The sequence below is a fragment of the Narcine bancroftii genome, chromosome 2 (genome assembly GCF_036971445.1).
Source record: "Narcine bancroftii isolate sNarBan1 chromosome 2, sNarBan1.hap1, whole genome shotgun sequence".
Lineage (NCBI taxonomy): Eukaryota > Metazoa > Chordata > Chondrichthyes > Torpediniformes > Narcinidae > Narcine > Narcine bancroftii.
Window position 1 is genome coordinate 315,564,997 of NC_091470.1, and position 14,189 is coordinate 315,579,185.

General features: G+C 38.8%; 1 long non-coding RNA gene across 2 annotated transcripts in view; it reads left to right on the forward strand.

Annotated features, from left to right (window-relative positions):
• The window catches only part of LOC138755547 (uncharacterized), an 84,069-nt gene extending 72,563 nt beyond the window's left edge, over positions 1 to 11,506 (forward strand). For both annotated transcript variants that reach the window (XR_011352381.1, XR_011352380.1), the window contains one exon: positions 5,292 to 11,506. This is a non-coding gene — a long non-coding RNA (uncharacterized lncRNA). The remainder of the gene's footprint in view (positions 1 to 5,291) is intronic.
• The last annotated feature ends 2,683 nt before the right edge of the window (positions 11,507 to 14,189 follow it).

The following is a 14,189-nucleotide window of genomic DNA, read 5'->3' on the forward strand; positions in this document are numbered from 1 at the left end:
GTTAGGAATTCTCTCATTTGTCTATTTTTGCCAAGATGATTCCTAAAAAAAAGGATGCCAACCATTGGTGAGTAGTTTTGACCTGGGGATACATGCTATAGATGACCATACTGTTGCATATTTTGAGAGTAAGACCCATCCTGTTGTTTACTCCACTGAAATTGTCAGTGCTTCTTTGGTATTTGGTCGCTGATCACATGCAAACACAAAAATGGTCTGCATATCGTAGCCCCAGAAGTGGGATGGGGGTGACTATAGTTCTGGAATGTAATCACTTAGTTCTGAAGATTAGCTCCATCCTGTAGGAAGTTGGCTGAAGGTGAGCTGCAACAATGAGATAAGTGTGAGGCACCATTATAGGGAGGTGACCAAGTGAAGAAATGTAACACCTCCAGTGGTTCCAGAGAATCTCTGGCCTGTGAAATCCGGAGTGGAGAAAGACATTTGGAGTGTTAGTGAGAATCCTAAGTATGTGTATGGATTGTGTACAGAGCAGACATCCACCTAAAATAATCATGGACTCTCCCCAGATACCTTCCCCTCTGTTTGCAGAAGTCACCTATTCCCACATTGACTTCATCAGCCACCTCAGAGCCAACCAAACTGAAGGGAAGCAGAACATCTTCATTCTTGGAGACCCAAAAGAAAAGGAGAACATAGTTTTTGAATTAAGTAACTTAATTTAAACTTCTTAATTGTTCATTAGAAAGTTTTACATATTCTTTGCAATTTTCAGTTCTAATTATTTTTCCTCAAGTGTCTATTTTTTTAAAAAATTAATGTACTTCTAAATATTTGATGTAAGGTTTAATTTGAATATTTTTGAACATTTTTCACTGTCAGTGATTGTCAAACAAACTTTCTCAGTTTTTTTTTCTTTCATTTCTACTCAGAACCCCTCCTGGTGCTCTTACCTCAGGACATCAACTAGATTGGCTCTGCTTCTTGCACTCATATAGAGCTCAAACATTTCACTACCTTTTTTGTCCATATCCACACTCCTCCACAAACAGGTTTCATCTCTGATTCTTTCTCTATACTGTTTTATCTCAAGCTTGCTACTAACATCCATTTCAAGTATACAGATCCCTGTACCACTCATCTATGCTTTCTCTCATCCAGCTCCAGTATCTCCTAGTTCCTGCATCTCTGGCCGATCTATTGCATTTACACAGATGCCTCTGAGATTATCTCCTTCATTCTAAACAATGGTTTCACCTCAAACATCATTGGAAGAGCATTTGACCACATTTCATCCATTTCCCACACCTCTGCTCTTACCCCCCCCCCCCCACCCAAAACCTTTCTGGTGAACAGAGCCAGAGGAGAAATCCCCTGGTCCTCATCTTCTGAGTATTCAAAAGATTCACAATTTCTTCTGCTTTCAAAAAATCCTTCCACCAGACACATTTCCCTTTCCTTCCCTTTCAGCATTTCAAAGGGATTATTCTTTTGTAACTTTGTCACCAACACCCACTCATAGAATACTGCCTCCTGCATTATTTTTTTGATAAGGTGCCAAACATGAGGCTACTTAACAAGGTAAGAGCTATGGTATAACAGAAGACATACAAGCATGGGTAGATCAATGATTGATTGGTAGGAAGCAGAGAATCAGAATACAGGGATAATATTCTGGTTGGCTACGAGTTGCTAGCAGTATTCCACAGGGATTGGTATTGGGACTGCTTCTTTTTATGTTGTATATTGATGATTTGGATTATGGAATGAATGGCTTTGTGGTCAAGGTAGTGTTGAGGAAACAGGGAGGCCGCAGAAGGACTTAAACAGATTAGGAGAATGGGCAGAGAGGTGACAAATAAAAACAATGTCATAAGATGTATGGTCAGGCACTTTGATAGAGAAAAATAAACAAACAGATTATTTGCTAAATGGGGAGAAAATTGAAAATATCCAAATGCAAATGGACCTGGGAGTCTTTATGCAAGATAGCATGTAGGTAAACGTGTATGTTGCATCCATGAAGAAGGCAAATGAAATGGTAGCATTCATTTCAAGAGGAATAGAATATAAAAGCAAGGATGTGATGTTGAGGCTTTATTAGGTACTGTTTAGACCCCATTTGGAGTATTGTGAGCAGTTTCAGGATCCTCCTTGAAGAAAGGATGTGCTGACATTGGAGGATATTCACCTCTCTCGTTTCCTATAATGAATGTATGGGCCATCCTTAGTAGGGTGAATGTGCAGAAGGCAACTGGACCAGATGGCATGACTGGTCGAGTGCTTAGAGCTTGCACAGATCAATTGCTAGAGGTTTTTACAGATATTTTTAATCTGTCCTTGGCCAAGGCTGTTGTTCCAACAAGTTTTAAGAGTGCTATAATCATGCCTGTTCCAAAGCGCTTGACCGCCATGAGTCTGAATAACTACCATCCCATTCCACTTACTCCCATCATCGCAAAATGTTTTGGGAGGTTGGTTTTATCTCATCTGAAATCTTGTTTGCCTGCCATTATGAATCAAAATCAGCTCTCCCACCGTGTCGACAGAGGATACCATTTCAACAATGCCACACTCTACCATGACTCTTCTGGATTGACCAAACTCTTATGTAAAATTACTATTTATTAATTATATTTTGGCTTTCAACGCTGTTGTACCATTAAAGCTGATCACCAAACTTTGTTCGTATGGTATCAGCTCATCCTTTTGGAATTAGATTCTGGATTTCCTTACTAATAGACCCCCGTCTGTTAGGTTGGGCAATATTTTCTCCTCCAGTATCACCTCAAATACTGGAATGCCCTAGGGTTGTGTGCTGAGTCCCCTTTTGTATTCCATCTTTACCACTGACTGCATTCCAATGAAAAACTCAGACTTAATTTAAAGTTCCCACAATGGTCAGCCTGATTACAGGGGATGATGAAACGACCTATAGGGGTGTGTGATTCAGCACCTAGCTTTGTGGTGTGCTGAGAACAATTTTTTACTCAATACCTAGAAGTCAAAAGAGATCATGTGGATTTTAGACAGGTGGGAAGCCACATTCAATGGAGCAGTGGTGGAGTGTTGACAGAGCTTCATATTTCTGGGGGCTCCATGTCTCTGATGACCTCACATGGTCTTTGAGTTCATCATTGTTGATCAAAAAGGCACAACAACATCATTATTTTTTGAGATGTGTGACAAAGTTACACCTCCACACCAGACGGCTGTTGGATTTCTATAGATGTACTACTGAGAGTGTACTGACATGTAGTATTTCAGTGTGGTAGGGAATTGTTCTGCACAAGATAGGAAGGCACTCCAGTGGGTAGTGAAATCTGTCCAACGGATTGTTGGAATGCAATTTCCTACCAACAAATCTATCTATAGGGAATGATGTTTGGACAGGGCGAGGAATATCATTAAAGACACAACACACCCTAACCATTTACTCTTCTACCATCGGACAGACACTATAGGAGCCTTCACTCGAGAATACCAGGCTTTAAAAAGAGCTTTTTTCATGAAACTGTGATAATGTTAATTATCAATTCACGGCATTGAGCGGTGCTGCATTTTATAATTCAGAATCAGTAATTTTTTTAACAACATATTTTAGAATATTGCAGTTATTGTACATGGTTTATTGTGTGGCTTTTTTTTCATTGTATGTGTTTATTGTATTACATTCTATTTTATATTCCAGTCGATGCTAATCATGTTTCATTGGCTGGTTTTCCAGTATAATGACAATAAAGTGTATCACATCACAAGGATGATTCCAAGAATGAAAGGATAATCATATGAGGAGCTTTTGATAGCTCTTGGCCTGTATTCATTGGAATTTAGGTGAAAGTCATAGACAGAGTAGGTTGTTTCCCATGAGGGAGAGTCTAGTAAAAGAAAGCTCAACTTCAGGATTGAAGTGTGTCTGCTTAGAACAGAGATGTGGAGGAATTTCTTTAGGCACAGGGTGGAATTTGTTGCCACAGACAGTTGTGGAGGCCAAGTCATTGGGTGTATTTAAGGCAGAGATTGATAGATTTTTGATTAGCCAAGGCATTGAAGGGTATGGGGAGATTGCTGGGCATTGGGGCTGGGTGGAAAAATGGATCAGTTCATAACTAAGTGTCAGGGCAGCAGACTAAATGGATGGAATAGTCTATTTCTGCTCCTGTTTTATGGTCTTATGATCTTATTCGGTGAAATACTTATCGTATAGTTTTGTTACATCTTCGCAAATTCCTTCTCTGTCCATATGTTTTATTTGTTTGAAAACATTTTCAAATGTAAGGACGAAGCCACGTAAGCTAAAGCAACATTTAGCTTACATATCGAGAAGAATTATAGACTGTTGGATTGCTTCAAACCCTTTCAAATATTTTCAGAGAAAGTCACACACAAACACATGATTAATGAAATGTCTCAGAGACAGGAAAAGAGTCTTCTTCTGCATCATACAAGTGAATAAATTGCTAAGCGTGGAAATACGCATAACATCACTGAGTCACTTATTTTACCTTGACTATCCATTATAATATCTGACATCATGAACTTAAATTCCAATGTAGCTATTCAGGAAATTTCTTTGAGCAATTCCACTATTTCCAGAAGAATTGATGAGATGGCAAGGGACATTGAAAAACAACTAGCTATTTCATTACAATCCAAGAAATTTTCTTTACAATTAGACAAATCCACTCTGCAGGGAACGACACTCTTCTAATGACTTACAGCATATTCTGGATTGGAAACGAGCTGATGGAAGAAGTGCTGTTTGCCAGAGGATTAAATAGATACTAAGGGACTGACTATATTCAAAGAGATTAAGAATTACATAAACGAGAACAGTATTCCAATAAAGAAAATAGTTGTCTATGCAACTTAATGTGCTGCTTCTGTAGTTGGATGATACAGAGGGTTCATCATATACCTGAAAAATGTCATACCTTTAGTCTGTATTGTTCATTGGTTCAGTCGTAGGGAGGATTTAGAGGCTAAAAACTTAGGTAGAATGGGGCCCATAAACTATGAGCAGAGTCCTAAGTTCAAAGTTCAAAATTCAGATTTGTTGTCAGATTACATACATGACATCACATACAACCCTAAGATTCTTTTTCCTATAGGTGGGGCAAAATTACCATTTATTGTTAGTGCAAATAAAATTGTACTCAACGTGCACATGTAAACAAATAAAGAAATGTAAACAAACTGACTGTGCAATACAGAGGAAAAAAATCAATAACCATTAACCCTACTTGTCCTTCCAGAGACACTGTTTTTTTATGTTTTTACTTCAGATTACTGGCATCAATGGTTTTATGTTTCATTTCATCCTTTGGCAGGTTTCACAGATGAGAAACCTGAGGGCACGCAGTTCCTGTATCAGCCTCTCCTGTCACCCATAAAACCAGGGTGGAAGAGAGTTATTCTTGAACCTGAGGGACAGTCGAAGAAGAGGAAGAAGTACTGAGGGAGCATCTCCCACCTGAGTTGCCATCATTCAGCTGACACTTCAATCCTTCAACTAAGCATTAAAGCTTGTATGACTCTAAGTGAAGATTAATGCTAGCATTTTAGCTAATTTATATCTGTTAATGATTGTTTCTAGGGCAATACTGTGTCAAAATAGTTGGTTGATTTTCTCACTTTGCGACTGTATATGTGATTCAATCTTTTTATAACATTGCATTACATAAGGGCAGAAGTAGGCCATTTTTTCCATCGTCCTCTTTGCCATTCCTGACCTATTTTCCCACTCAGCCCCACACTCCAGAACCTGTGATACCCTGACTATTCAGATACCTATCAATCTATGCCTTAAATCCATCCAATGACTTGGCATCCACAGTCACCCGTGGTAGCTAATACCACTCTCTGGCTAAAGAAATTCCTCTGCATCTCTGTTTTAAATGAGCACCCTTCAATCCGATGTTTATGCCCTCTTTTACCTTGAAACCATTTTGGCACAACTACTCTGTCCAGGCTTTTCAACATTTGAGATCCACACCACCCACCAACCTCCCACCCCCCCGCCCCCCACCGACCCCAAGCCAATTCTTCTGAACTCCAAGGAGTGCAGCCCGAGAGCTGTCAAATGTTTCTCATATGCTAATTCATTAATTTCAGAAATCATTCTTGTGAATCTTCTCTGAACCTGCTCTAATGCCAGAACATCCTTCCTTAAATGAAGAGACCAAAGTTCTACACCTACTCCAAGTAAGGCCTCACTAGTTGATTAGAAAGCTTCAAGATCACATCTTTGCTCTTATATCCTATTCCTCTAGATATGAATGCTAATATTGCTTTTGCCTCCTTCATCCCTAACTCAACAGGGAGGTTAACCTTTAGGGCAGTCCCTTTGCACCTCTGAATTTTGAATTCAGTGAATGACCATTGTAAAACAGAATAAATCTCTCTGTAAGATAAAACATTGGTTTCAGATCATATTCATTTTTTTATTGATACTTGGCCTGAGGAGCTGATATTTAAACTACAATTAAATGTTTTGAAAGCAGAAGTAATTTAAATTATAAATATACATTTTATTTTTTAAAATTTTTAATGTAAATTTAAAATTTTTAATTTTAAAATTTAAATTTAGCCATAAATCACGGCAACAGGCCGTTCTCACTCAAGAGCCTGTGATGTCCAATTTCACCCAAATTTACTTATGTTTTGGAGTGTGGGAGGAAATCGGAGCACCTGGAGGAAACCCATACAGACACAGGGAAAATGTACAACCTCCTTACAGACAGCACGAGATTTAAATCAGGGTTGCTAGAGCTGTAATAGCGTTTCACTAGCTGCTAAGCTAAACATGCCACCTGCTACGCTAACTGTGCTGCCCGCTTGGCCAACCATGTGCTAACTGTATGCAAACCACAATCCATTTGTCTCTCTAAAAACTTCTGAATGGTCTTAAACTGTTGCAATGAAGTTACTTATTATTGTGAAACATTCATTAAAGTATCAAATACAGATTTCAGTGTGCAGCAAACACTGAAGTTGCACAGTAATTTGAATAGTTTGTATTGTTACATGTATAGCTTGTTTGTTGGATTAACCCTACGGTTGTCATAGGTTACAAAAGGATACAGAATTGCATGGAACAGTGGCAGATGGAGTTCAATCTGAATAAGTGTGAGGTGATGCATTTTAAGGGTTAATGGTCAGATTCATAACAATGTAGAGGGACCTTGGGGTCAAAATCTATACATCTCTCAAGGTTGCTGCACAGGTCGATAAGATAATTAAGAACGCCAAGAGGATGCTGGGCTTCACTAATAGGGGGATTGAATTCAAGAGTAGAGAGGTCAAGTTGCAACTTTACGAATCTCTAGTGAGACCACAATTCGAATATTGTGTTCAGTTCCTGTCACCTCATTATAGGAAGGATGTAGAACAGTGGTTCTCAATCTTTTTCTTTCTACTCACATCACTTTAAGTAATCCCTATGCTAATCACAGAACACCAATCGCATAGGGAATACTTAAAGTAGTATGTGAGTGGAAAGAAAAAGGTTGAGAACCATTGATGTGGAAGCTATGAAGTGGGTGCAAAGGAGATTTACCAGGATGATGCCTGGATTGAAAAAAATAAGTCTTAAGAGGCAAGGTTAGCAGAGCTGGGATTTTTCTCTTTAGAACAAAGAAGGATGAGAGGGGACTTGATAGAAATCTATAAGGTTCTGAGAGGCATAGATAAGATGAACAGCCTGTGGTATTTTCCCAGGGCAGAAATACAAAACACCAGAGGACATATATACAAAGTGAAGGGAGGGAAGTTTAGGGGAGACATCAGGGGTGAGTTTATTTTACACTGAGAGTTGTGGGTGCCTGGAATGCCAGTGATGATGAAAGCTGAAAGATTAGGGGCATTTAAAAGACTCTTAGACAGGCATATGGATGATAGTAAAATAGAGGGGCCAAAGGTACTATTCTGAGCTGTTCTATGTTCTAAACAGCCTGTCATGCTGAAAGATTAGGTTGAGCTGATATGTGAGGACAGATATTGATATAGCTGCTTAATGTGGCATTCTGAACAACTTTGAGAGGATTTACAATGTTGTTTCTTTCAGCTGAAACAAAACCAGCAGCCAAAAAGTGAAAAGTGAGCTTAAATCATAAGTTTAAATTACTGATAGGCAATGCACAGAGTAAACAAACATGCATCAGTCTCAAAATACCAGCCAAAATTCTTCAGGCAACTCCCATTAGTATCACTGCTTTGACATTTTGACAACTTTCTAACACTTTCCAAGATGATGTGGCACTGTCAAATAAAACTTTGTTTTTCTCTCAATAATGACAAAGTGCTGCAACCTGATCTTGTTTGCCCTGGACAGATCTTTGTGTACAGTGGCCTCCATAATTTTTGGGATAAAGACACATTTTTTTCCTTTATTTGTCTCTGTGCTCCACCGTTTTAAATTTGTAATCAAACAATCACACTTGATTAAAGAGCACATTCCAGATTTTATTCAAGCAGCCGTTATCGATCAAGTTTAAAAGTGAGATGTGGGAGTTGGTCAAGGACCAGCCAACTTGACATATTCCAGTAAGGATGAAGGACAGGGATGGTAAAGGACAGGAATAACAAAATAGGTTGTGAATTTCATCAACAAGGTTAAAAGAAGAAGATGTAAGGTTTAGGATGCTACCATCAGACAGGGTGCTGGAAGAATATTAAGATGAAAAGAAAGAATTTAACCAGGGCATTACGGATCACACAAGTAGCCTTGGGGAGCAGGATGAAAAAGGCATTAGGGAAAGGATAGGATCACTCAAGGGCAAATGAGGAAATTTATGCTTGGAGGAAGCAGGCTTGGTACTAAAGGAATTATTTGCATCTCTATTCATCAAGAAGAAGGACAAGTGAGAGCAGTGTAGAGAATACTAATACATTAGGCCATTTTATGATGGCAGGTTTTACGTGTCCAGGGCCAGATATGATATATCCCAGGTTATTGAAAGAGAGGAGATTGCTAGGGCCTTGATGAAGGTCTTTGAGCCCTCGTTAGAGGTAGGTGAGGTCCTGGAGGACTGGAGAGTAGCTAATGCTCTTCTCCTGTTCAAGAAGGTAAATAGGGATAATCACAGAAACTGTAGACCAGTGAGGTTTATCAGCCATATGAAAGTTATTAGAGAAGATATTTAGGAATAGGAATTACACACATTTGGAAAGACTTAGTCAGATTAGGAACAATCAACATGGTTGTGTGAGGGACAGCTCATGTCCTACAAATTTGACTGAATTTCTTGACAAGATTATGAAGATGGTTGATGAAGGTAGGGCAGTGGATGTTGTCTACATGAAATTTAGTGAGGTATTTGACATGGTCTCTTGTGGTAGGTTGATCCAGAAGATGAAGATAAACAGGATAGTTTAGATGCAAAATTAGTTTGCTCATGGAGGATAATGGTGAAAGGATGATTATTTGGCTGGTGGTCCATGATAAGAGGGAATGGTGCTGAAACACCTGTTGTTTCTAATTATGTATATAAATGACTTGGATGAAAAAGTAGGAGGGGTAGATTAGTAAATTTTCAGGTGAAACTAAGAATGGTAGAACTGCAGACAGTGGAGGGGGCTATCAATGAATAAAATAGTTACAGATATGGGCAAGAAAAATGTCAGATGGAGTTTAATCCAGAAAAGCTTGAGGTTTTACACCAGTGGTTCTCAACTTTTTCTTTCCACTCACATACCATTTTAAGTAATCCCTATGCCATCGGTGCTCTGTGATTAGTAAGGGATTGCGTATGTGAGTGGGAAGGGAAGGTTGAGAATCACTGCTCTAGACCCAATTGTTACTGAAATATTTTGCTTGAGAAAAATTGTCATTTGTCCATGTCCTTTGGAGATATGAAACCGTGCACATAACAAGTCAATAAGGTACGATCAGAACAGTGGTTTTCTATACTTTTCTTTCATTGACTACAAGAGTAAGGAAATCATACCATATCTATGTAAAACTTTGTCTAGGCTGCACTTGGAGTATTGTGTGCAATTTTGATCACCACATTACAAGAAGGATGTGGAGTGCTTGGAAAGCAGGCAAGAGAAATTTATCAGGATATTACCTGATTAAGGGTACAAGCTCAGGGAAGAGGATGGACAAACGTTGTTTTCTCCAGAGCATCAGGAGACCCTCAGAGGCCGATAAGTTTATAAAATTATGAGAGGCATTGATAGTGTAGACAGTCAATATCTTTTTCAAGGTAAAAAATGACATATTTTAGAGGACAAACATTTAACATGGGGAAGGGGTGACAGACGTTTTTACACAGAGAGTGGTATGTGCCTGGAACAGGCTATCAGGAGTAGGGGTGGAAGTAAGAACAATAGTATTATAGAGACTTTTAGATAGACACATGAATGTACAGGCAATAAACAGATATATGCAAGTGCAAACAACAGTTTTAGTTTAATTTGGGCATCAAACTCTGACATCATCGCTGAAAGGGCTACTTGGATGCTGTATTGTTCAATGTTCTATCATTCCTCTGAATAGAAACTCTCACTTGCCTTTTACAGTGCTTTAGGGTGAGTTAAACTAATAAATGCCCAGATTTCAATAAGAAAATGTATTCCAGATATTTATCCATATCACTTACTACCTAATAACACCTTTAATGTCTCCTCTCAGTTCTTGCTTCTTTTAGCCTAAAAAAAATTCATTTTCTTCCAGTCATTCTTTATACTGTGGACTTCCTTTCACTTGGGATTATGCTTGTCACTTTTCTCTGCGCTTCCAGAAGCAACTGTCTTCCCGGTTTCTTAGCAACCACAAATGAACATTACACTCAGGTCCGGTCTGACCAAAGTGCTGTTCAATTTCGACAATGCTTTAACTGAATTACAGTTCCCACTTTAGGGCATGTTGTTCAATATTCTATCGGCTTAACAAGACAGCCCATAAAACAAAACTGTTATCATGGTACAATATTAGTAGAACCCTTGATATATGCTAACAATTTAATCCTAAAGAAACTATAGAACATAGTAATCTACACTATAGTACAGTCTCTTCAGTCCACCATGTTGTGCTGTCCTAAGAACCTACTCTAACAACTGCATAGAATTTACCCCTACTTTTCTCAATTACTTGTACGTCTTTAATAGTCTTTTAAAAGATCCTATTGTACTTGTCTTCATCACTGTAGTTGGGAGTGAATTCTATTTGCCCACCAATCTGTGTAAAAAATGACCTCTTATATCACACTTGTACTAAGGTCACCTCTCAACCTCCATCGCTCCAAGGAGAAAAGATCAAGTTAACTCAACCTATCCTCATAAAGTATGCTCTCCAATCCAGGCAACATCCTTGTAAATCTCCTCTGCCCCTCTCTATAGCATCTACTACCTTCCTGCGGTGAGGTGACCTGAATTGAACAAATGAGGATTAACTAAGGTCTGAGATAGCTGCAATATTGCTTCACGTGTCTCTCAGGATCTTCTCCAACAGCTTGGTTAATAATTTCCTGGGTTCTCAATCTACTCAGATTTCTAAGGAGAAAGTGATATTGTATTCAGTAATTTTTTTACTGCTATCTTCTCTGAGTCAGATTTTTAAAAAATTAAATGTTTATTTTATTTTTCCTCAATCATTCTATTTAAAACCTTTTTGACTGTAACAATAGATTCAGTCATAACATTGTTTGTACATTGTGTTGGATTATGTTATATTTTATATTGGATAGATATATTTTAAAGGAGATAAATAGTGGGGATTTTTTAGTGTAGGTCACAAACAAACACATCACAACACAGATCTCATTTAAAATGCCAGAGCTCTGCTCAAGCCAGATAGTCCAGGCTCCAAATGTCTTTGCAAAAACTTTGAAGAATGCCTATAGAGACTTCACAAGTAGGTGTTAATTGGACATGCTGTGGAGCAATGGACTGTTGTTTTGGAAAGCAACAGATAAACGGACTCGGAAGATTAGGTCTAGTTCCACAGTCTGTCTAAGTGCAATTTGCTGTTCTAAGAGGGCCATGTGGTTTTCTATGAGTGAGAGTGAGAGAGAGAGAGAGAGAGAGAGAGAATTCCATTCTACAGTTCAGCAGCAGCAACTGGGACTGGAACAGGACAAGCTGGCAAGCTTGTGGAAAAACCATTTTAAAGACGGGTTGTGAGTTCTTAGTTCAGCCTATTCAAAGCCCTTGTGGTCCATACAAGAGGAAATGGCCGGCTGTATAATGTTTCACCTGAGACAAAGGAAACAGCAAAGGAACTCTGTGGTGACCTGAAAGAAAGGGGTTATCATCAAGAAAATCCTGATGGGGCAAGTTTCTTCAGCAAGACACTGAAGTCTGATTGGAAGGAATTAGTTTGTGTTCAATGAGTAACAAATCTCTCTCTGAAAACTGACAAAAAATCCTTCCTGAGTGGTAACCATTTACCTTTCAAGCACCAAAGCCTGATGAAGATTCATAAATGTTAAATTCTGTGCAGAGTATAAGAATTGCCTGATACCGGTGAAAATAGAGGAGTGAGAAGTGAGATTGGATTGTGAACCAAAGAACTCTTCTAAACTTACACACACATTACATACATTTGTGCTTAGAATTAGAAGGGGATTAAGTTAAGTTAATAGTGATAATTAGAGTTTGATCGTGTTTTCATGTTTAAAGATAATTAAAAGCAACTTTTGTTTAAGTAACCTTTGTCTTGGTGAATTTCTATTGCTGCTGGGTTTTGGGGTCCTCTGGGCCCATAACAACACAGATGAGACAGGTCTTTACTTGCTTGTATCAACTCTATGTTTCACAATACTTAAAAATTCTAAGGCGATGGCATGTGGTGATATCCAACAAAATCTAAAAACCCAGCTCCTGCAATCCCTTAGACAGATCTCAAATAAATCGTCCCATGGATTAAAAGTTTCATCGTGGATGTTCCATTCAGAAGGATTCCATCTGATGTCTTCAATGGAGCCTTGTCTTGACACCAAGATGGCTGAGCATCAAAGCAGATTGGAGGATTCTCCAAAGCAGAAAATGAGAAAGGAGCAAGTATCCACTTTAATTAACCTTTTAAATATATTGAAGATGGCTGCAGGTGGAAAATCTGACTTTGCAGCAGTGGAGGGACAATCCTCTGATGGGATCTATGTGTGAAATCTTTGTGTTCTTGACCCCTTGGATTCTACAGGTGAGATCATGTCTGGTAGGTGTCTTTGAGATGAAGACATGGTGCATATTTGTTCGCAAAGGAAGTCAATATTGGAATTTTTCCATTGGTGCCCTCCCTTGCAGGACCATAGACTTACAAGTGGGTTTCACATAACTGCATGAGTTCATATAACCGTTGGATTGTTGACTAAATTGGGAGTTACAGCAAGTACAGTATTCATAACAAGAGCAGACAATTATGCTGCACTTCATTCTGTAGAAAACAGCACAAGGATAGAGATTTGCAAGAGAAAAAAAGGAATTTATGATGCTCGTCCGATGAAAATTTAATTGGAGAAGAGTCCAAAGTCGCACTGATTGTACAAGGGGGTTGTGGATATTTGAACAAATGAAAGAATGCTGTGCCAATTTCAACATGCATGCTGACGATATTCAGTTCTGTCTTACCACTCTCTTGGAGTCTCCACTCTATCCAAGTTATCATGTTGTCTATCTGGCACCCCGTTCTCAGTTAGCAGTTATATTCCTCCATAAAAATAATAGGATGAGTGAAGTTTTTGCCCTGTGCCTAACCCTGTTCCCTCACTGAAAACTCTTTGAAAGTGAATCAAAGCTTTTAACCCCATAATGAGCTCTTGATCACACATTTATTCCTTCACCACCACCTATTTTCACCTGCATGACTTCCTGATAGCATCCTGTCTCAGCCTTTGTCACAAAGTCTTGGCAACTTGCAATTGTGCAGTTTGTGCAGACTTGATCTTCTAGCCACAATGCACCAGTGATGAAGAGAAGAGAATGCGTGGTTTGGATGGAGGAGTAACGAGCTCTCGGGGAACACATTTTCCTAGATGGTGTGAAGCTTCTTGAATGATGTTGATACTGCATTCTTCAAGGACAAGTAAATAATATTTCCTTGTAGGTGACAGAGAGACTTTGGGAAGTCAAAAACTATCACATTGCAGATTACCTTCTCCAAACTGATTGTGCAGCCATTGTATTTAAATAAATGGTCCATTTACACTGCCAGCCAATGGTCATGAGGTAGGATTTAGGATAGATGAGAGATATAGCATAGAAATAGTTGCTCCTGATCTAATGAG